Source organism: Artibeus jamaicensis, unplaced genomic scaffold (genome assembly GCF_021234435.1).
Source record: "Artibeus jamaicensis isolate MK-2021 breed Jamaican fruit bat unplaced genomic scaffold, CSHL_Jam_final contig_24, whole genome shotgun sequence".
In the NCBI taxonomy this organism is placed as follows: domain Eukaryota; kingdom Metazoa; phylum Chordata; class Mammalia; order Chiroptera; family Phyllostomidae; genus Artibeus; species Artibeus jamaicensis.
In genome coordinates, this window is record NW_026521505.1 from 35,002 (window position 1) to 45,072 (window position 10,071).

Here is a 10,071-nt window from a genome sequence, read left to right on the forward strand (position 1 = left end):
GAAAAATATCTGTTCAAGTTCTTTTCTTACTGTTTATTTGAGATGCTTTTTTTCTGTAAAATTGAGTCATGTAAGTTCTTTGTATATTTTGAGGATTAAACCCTTTTCTTAGGTATCATTGGCAAATATGTTTTCCTATACAGTTGGTTTTCTTTTTTCTTTAATATGGTTTTGTTTAACCATGTAGAAAGTTTTTATTTTGATGGGACTCCATGAGTTTATCCCTTCCTTTATGTCCCTTTCTCTAGGGGACATATCAGTATAAATGTTGCTGCATGAAATATCTGAGATTTTAAAGCCTGTGTTCTCCTCTAGGACTTAAATGGTTCCCTGGATTATATTTAAGTCTTTTATCCACCTTTTATGTATTATGGTGTGAGATGTAAGTTAGTGCTGGAATTTTATTGTGTTGCATGTAGCTATCCAGTTCTCCCAACACCATTTGTTGAAGAGGCTATTTTAACTTCGTTTTATGTTGCTTCCTCCTTTTTAGAACATTAATTGCCCATCTAGCTTTGGTTTTATTTCTGGGCTCTGTGTTCTGTTCCATTGGTCTATGTGCCTGTTTTTATTTGATGTAGTTAATTATTCTAGTCCATAAACACAGCGCATGTTTCCATTAGTTTTTTTTCTTCCTTGATTTATTTTTTCAGTGTTGTGTTGTTTTATGCATAGATTTTTTTTTACCTCATTGGTAAGGTTTATTCTTAGGAATTTTATTTATTTTTTTGCTATATCGAATGGGATCTTTTTTTCTTGATTTCTGCTTCTGCTGTTTTATTGTTTGTATACAAAACACCTTTGATTTCTGGATATTGATCTTGAATAGCACTGTTTTACCAAAATAATTTATTAGGTCGAGCAGTTTTTGAGTGTAGTCTATAGGATTTTCTATGTACACTATCATGTCATCTATAAACAGTGAAAGCTTTGGTTCCTCCTTTCCAAATTGGGTGCCTTTTATTACTTTTGCTTGTCTGATCACTGTGGCTAAAACTTCCAATACTATATTAATTAGCAGCAGTGAAAGTGGAGACCTTTGCCTGGTCCTGATTTTAGTGAAAATGATTTTAGTTTTTGCCCATTGAGTGTAATTTTGACTGTAGGTCTCTCATATATGGCCTTTATTTTGTTGAGGAATGCTATCTGTATTTCCAGATAGCTGAGTGTTATTATCATAAATGGGTGCTGTTGCTTATCAAATGTTTTTTCTGCATTTATTGATATGATCACGGGTTTTTGTGTCTTTTATTTTGTTTATGGTATGTATAATATTTACTGATTTATAAATGTTGAAGCATCCTCGCATGCCTCATATGAGTCACACTTGCTCATCCAGTATGATTTATTTAATGTATTGTTTGAAGCAGTTTGCTAACTTTTGGTTGAGAATTTTAGCATCTATGTTCATCAGTGATATTGGCTAAAAGTTTTTTTTCTTTATTGTGTCTTTATCTGGTTTTAGAATTAGAGCAATGCTGGGTTTATAAAAAATTTGGGAGTCTTCCATCATTATGGGTTTTTTTGGAATAGTCTGAGAAGTATTTGGGTTAGCTATTTCTTAAATGCTTTGTAGAATTCTCTTGGTAAATCATCTGCTCCAGGGTTTTTTGTGTCAGGAGTTTTTTGATTACTGCTTCAATTTCATCTTCTGTTATTGGTGTCTTCAGGCTTTCTGTTTATTTTTTCTGAGTTTTGGAAGATTATATTTTTCTAGAAATTTGTCCATTTCTTTTAGGTTTTCAAATTTCTTGGCATGCAGTTTTTCATAGTAATTTCTTATATTCCTTTGTATTTCTGTGGTGTGAGTTGTAATTTCTCCTCTTTCATTTCTGATTGTGTTTATTTGGGTCTTTTCTCTCTTTTTTTTTCTTTATGAGCCCTCATAAAGGCTTGTTGATTTTTTTTTGTCTTTTATAAAGAACCAGCTTCTGCATTCACTGATCTTTAGAATTGTGCTTTTAGTGTCTACGTCATTTAATTCTGCTCTGATCTTAGTCATTTTCATCCTTCTACTTGCTCTGGGTTGGCTTTGTTGTTGTTCTTTGAGTTCTTGCAAGTGTAAGGTTAGGTCATTTGTTTGAAAACTTTCTATCTCCTTTAGGTTAGCCTGAATTGCTATGAGCTTCCCTGTCAGGACTGCCTTCGATGTGTCCCATATGTTTGGATTACTCTGAGTTTATTTTCATTTGTTTCCACAATCTTTTTTGTTTCTTCCCTCTTTTCACTCTTGATCCATTCATTGTTTAATAGCATGCCATTCAATTTTCATGATTCTGAATGTTTTATTTCCTTTGTGGTTGGTTTCCAGTTTCATTGCCTTGTAATCATTAAAAATTCTTGGTATCACGTCAAGACACATCATCATCAAAATGGCAAAATTCCAACACAAGGAGAGAATCTTAAAGGCAGCAAGGGAGAAAAAAGAAGTAACAAAGAGAAAAATCACATGATCATATCAATAGATGTGGGAAAAGCTTTTGATAAGGTACAATACCCATTTATGATAAAAACACTCAGCAAAGTGGGAATACAGGGAGCATTTCTCAAAATAATAAAGGCCATATATGAGAGACCTACAGCCAATATCATACTCAATGGGAAAAAACTAAAAGCTTTTCCACTAAGATCAGGAACAAGACAAGGATGTCCACTTTCACCACTTCTATTCAATATGGTATTGGAAGTTTTAGCCACAGCGATCAGGCAAGAAAAGGAAATAAAAGGCATCCAAATAGGAAAGGAGGAAGCAAAACTGTCACTGTTTGCAGATGATAGTGTACATGGAAAATCCTATAGACTCTACCCAAAAACTCCTCAAACTAATTGATGAGTTTGGTTAAACAGCTGGTTACAAAGTCAATATCCAGAAATCAAAGGCATTTTTGTATACCATCAGTGAATCAGCAGAAGCAGAAATAAAGAGAAAAATCCCATTTGATATAGCAAAAAGAAAAATAAAATATCTGAGAATAAACCTAACCAAGGAGGTAAAAAACCTGTATGCAGAAAACTACACAGCTCTGAAGAACGAAATCAAGGAAGACACAAACAAATGGAAACATATACCTTTTTCATGGATCGGAAGAATTAACATCATCAAAATGTCCATACTACCCAAAGCAATATACAGATTCAATGCAATACCTATTAAAGTACCAATGGCATATTTCACAGACATAGAACAAACACTTCGAAAATTTATATGGAACCATAAACGAGCCCGAATAGCAGCTGCTCTTTTGAGAAAGAAGAACAAAGTAGGGGGGATCACAATACCTGATATCCAACTGTATTACAAGGCCACTGTAATCAAAACAGCCTGGTACTGGCATAAAAACAGGCACATAGACCAATGGAACAGAACATAGAGCCCAGAAATCAACCCAACTCTCTACAGTCAATTAATATTCGACAAAGGTGGCAGTAACATAAAATGGAGTAAAGATAGCCTCTTCAACAAATGGTGTTGGGAGAACTGGACAGCTACATGCAAAAAAATGAAACTTGAGCACCAACTTACACCATACACCAAAATAAATTCAAGGTGGATAAAAGACTTAAATGTAAGTCATAACACCATTAAAGTCCTAGAGGAGAACATTGGCAAGAAAATCTCAGATATTTCACGCAGCAACTTCTTTACTGATATGTTCCCTAGAGTAAGGAATGTAAAGGAAAGAATAAACAAATGGGATCTCATCAAAAGAAAAAGCTTCTGCATGGCTAAAGAAAACAGTATTAAATTAGCAAGACAACCAACTGTATAGGAAAACATATTTGCCAATGATACCTCAAAAAAAGGTTTAATCTCCAAAATATACAAAGAACTTACACAACTCAACTCTAAGAAGACACCCAACCCAATTAGAAAATGGGAAAAGGACTTGAACAAACACTTCTCCAAGGAGGACATACAGAACATTCAGAGACACATGAAGAGATGCTCAATATCATTAGCTATCAGAGAGATGCAAATTAAAACCACAATGAGATACCACTTTACACCAGTCAGGATGGCTAGCTAAATTTACACCAGTCAGGATGGCTATCATAAACAAAGCAACAAACAACAAATGTTGGAGAGGGTGTGGGGAAAAGGGGTCCTTAGTTCACTGTTGGTGGGAGTGCAGACTGGTACAACCATTATGGAAAACAGTATGAAATTTTCTCAGAAAAATAAAAATTGACCTGCTTTTTGACCCAGGAATTCCACTGCTAGGATTATATCCTAAGAATCCTAAAACATCAATTTCAAATTACCTATACACCACAATGTTCATAGCAGCACAATTTACAATAGCCAAGAGTTGGAAGCAACTTAGGTGCCCATCAGTAAATGAATGGATAAAAAAATTGTGGTACATATACACAATGGAATTCTATGCAGCAGAGAGAAAGGAGCTACTATTTTTTGCAACAAGGTGGATGGAACTGGAAAGCATTATGCTGAGTGAAATAGGCCAGGTGTTGAAAGACAAATACCATATGATCTCACCTTTAACAGGAAGCTAAACAACAAAACAAACAAGCAAGCAGGAAATTAAAAAACAACAACAAAGACACTGAAATAGAGAACAAGGGGACAGTGACCAGAGGGGAGAGGGAAGGGAAGTTAAGGGGAAAAAGGGGGAGGGATTTGGAGGAACAAATAGGAAGGACACAGGGACAAGAACTAAGGGGGGTGGAAATGGGAGGGAGTTGGGGAGCAAGGGGTGGCTGAGGCTGGGATTTGAGAAATAGACAAAAAAAACTGTACTTGAAAAATAACTAAATAAAATTTAAAAAAATTAAAGTAAAAAAAATCATTTTATTGCTCAATTATTCCCTTTCAGGAACAAATGCATATTGGTTAATGACACAGGTTCAACTCACTATTGCTGCCACTTATTAGCTTACTTAGCCTTTCAATGCCTTAGTTCTCACTCCCAAATTGAGGAAATGGTGGCACCCACCCCAGGTGTTGGTTAAGTGAATTATGACATATATGAAGTGGTTGGAACAATATTTCGCCCACAGTAGATGCAATAGCAGCATCAGCAATTATTATTATTATTAATTTATGTTCAATTTCATACTTTGCAATCACTTCTGAATATAAAGAATAAGTGTACCTTTGCAAACAATGCATATGTTCATGATAAAAAGAACTGTGTATTCATATTATGATAAGAAAATAAACGTTACAAGTGGTTTCATTTAAAAAATAAGTAAATAAAATTTAAAAAAAGAAAGAAAAAATAAAATTCTTGGTATGATTTCAATTTTCTTCAATATGTTGAGGCTTGTTTTGTTTTCTATCATATGGTCTATATTTGAAAATGTTCTATGTGCATTTTAAAAGAATGTATATTTAGCTCTTGGATGAAGGTCTCTCTGTATATCCATTAAGTCCATTTCCTCTGGGGTGTTGTTCAATACCACAATAACTGTGTTGACATTTTATTTGGAAGATCTGTGGCTTTTTGACAGTGGGGTGTTAAAATCTCCTATGATAATTTTGTTGTTGTCCATATTTTTCTTGAAGTCCTCTAAGATTTACTTTATATATTTGGGTTGTCCTATATTGGGTGCATATATATTTACAATGTTAATGTCTTCTTGGTGGATTATTCTCTTGAGTATTATGAAGTGACCTTCTGGGTCTCTCTTTATGGCTCTTTTCTTTTTTTGAACTCTCTTTTGTCTTATATGAGTATTTCTACCCCCGGGTTTATTTTTTCTTAATTGTTTACTAAGTAAATTTTTTTTCCAGCTCTTCACTTTTATTCTGTGCAGTTCTTTCATCCTGAGGTTGGTCTCTTGTAGGTAGCATATGTTTGGGTCATGCTTTCTTATCCATTCATCTCTTCTCTGTCTTTTGACTGGAACATTTAATCCATTTATGTGTAATGTTATTATTGATAAGTACTTATTCATCGTCATTTTTTACCTGTGTTTTTCTCTGTCTCACTCTTTTTCTTCCTTTCTTTTTTTTTTGTTTTTTTTAAATTTTATTTAGTTATTTTTCAAGTACAGTTTTTTGTCTATTTTTCCCATCCCAGCCTCCCCCGCCCCTTGCTCCCCACCTCCCTCCCATTTCCACCCCCCCCTTAGTTCTCGTCCATGTGTCCTTCCTATTTGTTCCTCCAAATCCCTCCCCCTTTTTCCCCTTAACTTCCCTTCCTTCTCCCCTCTGGTCACTGTCCCCTTGTTCTCTATTTCAATGTCTATGTTTTTTGGTTTTTTTTTTTCTGCTTGCTTGTTTGTTTTGTTGTTTAGCTTCCTGTTAAAGGTGAGATCATATGGTATTTGTCTTTCAGCACCTGGCCTATTTCACTCAGCATAATGCTTTCCATTTCCATCCATGTTTTGCAAAGGGTAGTAGCTCCTTCTTTCTCTCTGCAGCATAGAATTCCATTGTGTATATGTACCACAATTTTTGGATCCATTCATTTACTGATGGGCACCTAGGTTGCTTCCAACTCTTGGCTATTGTAAATTGTGCTGCTATGAACATTGTGGTACATAGGTTCTTTGATATTGATGTTTTAGGATTCTTAGGATATAATCCCAGCAGTGGAATTGCTGGGTCAAAAGGCAGGTCGATTTTTATTTTTCTGAGAAAAATCCATACTGTTTTCCATAATGGTTGTACCAGTCTGCACTCCCACCAACAGTGAACTAAGGACCCCTTTGCCCCACAACCTCTCCAACATTTGTTGTTTGTTGCTTTGTTTATGATAGCCATCCTGACTGGTGTAAAGTGGTATCTCATTGTGGTTTTGATTTGCATCTCTCTGATAGCTAATGATATTGAGCATCTCTTCATGTGTCTCTGAATGTTCTGTATGTCCTCCTTGGAGAATTGTTTGTTCAAGTCCTTTTCCCATTTTCTAATTGGGTTGGGTGTCTTCTTAGAGTGGAGTCGTGTAAAAGCAGTCTTTTTAGCATCTCTTGCAGAGCTGAATTGGTGGAGGCATATTCTTTTAGACTTCTTTTGTCTTGGAAGTCATTTGGACTTATGTCTTGATTGAGAGCCTTGCTGGGTAAAGTAGCCTTGTTTGCAGGACTCTGGTTCTCATTACTTAAAATATTTCTTGCTATTCTCTTCTTGTTTGGAGCATTTCTAATGATAGGTCAGTACCTAAACTAATTGGATCTCCCTTGTATGTTAGTTTTGTTTTCTCCCATGCTGCCTTTAAGATTCTGTCTTTATCTGGAAATGTTTCCATTTTTATGATGATATGTGTTGAAGTGGGCCTCTTTGGGTTCCTCTTGATTGGGACTCTCTGTGATTCCTGGATTTGTGTGACTTTTTCTCTCATGAAGTTATGTAAGTTTTCCCTCATTAATTTTTTAAATAGGTTTTTTATCCTTTACGCTTCTTCTTCTATTTCTGGTATACCTATTATTCATATATTATTACATTTTATATTGTCTTGCATTGCTCTGAACCCTTCTTCATTCTTTCTGAGCCTGTTTTCCTTTTCTTGCTCTTTTGGTGAAGTTTATTCTACTTTGTCTTCCAACTCACTGATCCAATCTTTTGCTTCATTGGTTCTTCTTCCATTTATCCTATTTCCATTGTGTGATAAGAGAGATGAGCACAGTGCTTTATGAGTGTAAGCAACCATTATTCCCCTTTTCTGTGACTTTTCCTCATTTTACTGCACCTCATCCTCCAGCAAGTATTTAAGTTTGTGAAGCACTCAATGGTGTGATTTGTTTAAAAATTTCTTGTAGGGTAAATGTACATTCATCTGTATGTCATAACTGTGAATTTTTCTTTTGTTTCTATCAGCTGAGTCATCTACTGACTACCAGTGCTTCTTGGAAGGGTCAGGAATAGAAGATTTATTTTTGGAAGAAACACTGGTGAGTAATGAGAGGTGCGCTTTGACAATGTTAAGGAAGTTTCTGTCAAGAAAAAAGATGTTTGAATGGAGGAAACTAACTGTAAAAATTATTCATGAAAAATCATTGTTATCTAAAGACGTAAAACATATTACAAATTTGGGAAAACTTCCACTTTAAATCAGTTACCATTACAGACCAATGTATTTCCAATTAGAAAGACTGAAAACAGTACTCCAAGTGTACGTATTCTTCTAAAGCATAGGTGTTAAACACAAGAACTCAGGCTGAATCTGGCCCTTGACCTTTTGACCAGACCCTTAGAACCTTTGACCAACAAGGTTCTAACTCAGAACCTTGTTGCTACCTGGAGGAAGCACCAAACTCCTTGTCCTTAGATAAGGAGTAGTAACATTTACATGGTTCTAAAAGTACATGCAGCCCACTGAAGGCAACTGTGAGGCTAATGTGGCCCATGGTGAAAATGACTTTGACACCTCTGTTCTAAAGACTGTTTGTAAATTCTAAGAAGTCTCATAATTTGTAGTGTGGGTAATCATTTAACTGTTTAAAATGTGGATTGGGAAATACTTTTCTGTCAATAATTTGTATAATGTAGTCATTTAGAATGCATGTAGAAAGCTTATATGTAAAAAAAACTTGAGATTCCCTTTCTTTAGGAAATATTACATTTTTTTAAATTAAAAATGTGGAACACTTCATGAATTTGCGTGTCATCCTTACGCAGGGGCCATGCTAATCTTCTCTGTATCATTCCAATTTTAATATATGTGCTGCCGAAGTGAGCACGGAAATATTACATTTTTCTAAATAAAGTTTTTTTTTATTTTACTGCATCATATTTTCTTGAACTTGAGCGTGATTTATAATACAACCAGTGTGGTTTTACAGGGATCACAAAATGGTTATTTACAAATAAATGCACATGTTTATTGAAATTTTTGATGTCACTAAAGCCCTTTCTGTGTTCAATGTTTACCAGAGTATGTGTGATGAGGACAGAAGTAGTCAATGCAGTGAACATTGGAAGAATTTTACCCATGAGTCAAATCCTAACTTCCGGGCAAAGAGCCAGCTTGCAGACAGCCATTATGAAGGTAGAAAAGACTTTGACCAAATGTCTAATCACAATACTCATCATTATTTTCATATTGTGGAGAAGACAAATAAGCAAAGTAAAAATATTCAATGCTTAAAGCAATCTCCAAATAGCACTGAAGAAACAGATATTGCAGACAGGGAGAAAGTTTATAAATATTTGCCACACTGGAAATTCTTCAATCAAATATCAAATACAAATATACTTAACAAAAAAGGTCCGAGTATAGAACATAATTGTGAAGACTGTGGTAAAACAGGTCACTCGTTTTTAGGTGGAACTCTACATGAAATAATTTATCCTGGACAGAAGCCTGAAATTTGTAAAGAATGTGGCAACACATTTTGCATTACCTCAACTCTTACTCCTCATTACAGAATGTATGCTGAACACAAGCCTGATAACTGTGAACAATATGTTAAGGCTTTTGGCAACTCCTCAAATGTTAATGGTATTCAGAAAATTAATACAGGGGATAAAAATTTCAAATGTAGTGAATATGGCAATGCCTTTAGAGAGTCTTTTAATCTTCCTCAGCATCAGAGAATTTATACTGGTGAAAACTCTATGTGTAGAGAATGTGGGAAAGCATTTATGAGGACATCAAACCTCAGACAAGTTCAGAAAATTTATACTGGAGAGAAGTTTTATGAATGCAGAAAATGTGGAAAAGCCTTCAGGTTGTCCTCAAAACTTACAGAACACTGGAGAATTCATGCTGGAAGGAAGTCCCATAAGTGTACTCAATGTGAGAAAGCATTTAAACATTCCTCAACTTTTACTCAACATCATAAAATTAATACTGGAGAGAAGTTTTATGAAAGTACTCAATGTGGCAAAACCTTTACCCAGACCTCATACCTTATGAAACATCAAAAAATTCATACTGCAGAGAAGCCTTATGAATGTCCTCAATGTGACAAAGCCTTTAGGTCCCAGTCAACACTTACTCAACATCAAAGAATTCATACTGAAGAGAAACCTCATGAATGTACACATTGTGGCAAAGCCTTTAGCCAGCGCTCACAACTCACTAGACATCTGAAAATTCATAGTGGACAGAAGCCTTTTAAATGTACTCAGTGTGGCAGAGCTTTCAGATGGCAGTCAACCCT

At 35.1% G+C, this 10,071-nt stretch overlaps 1 non-coding gene across 1 annotated transcript; it reads right to left on the reverse strand.

Annotated features, from left to right (window-relative positions):
- Positions 1-8,539: 8,539 nt before the first annotated feature.
- On the reverse strand, positions 8,540-8,646 carry LOC128626918 (U6 spliceosomal RNA). The gene has a single exon (XR_008391039.1). It is a non-coding gene; the product is annotated as a U6 spliceosomal RNA (small nuclear RNA).
- Between the last annotated feature and the right edge of the window lie 1,425 nt (positions 8,647-10,071).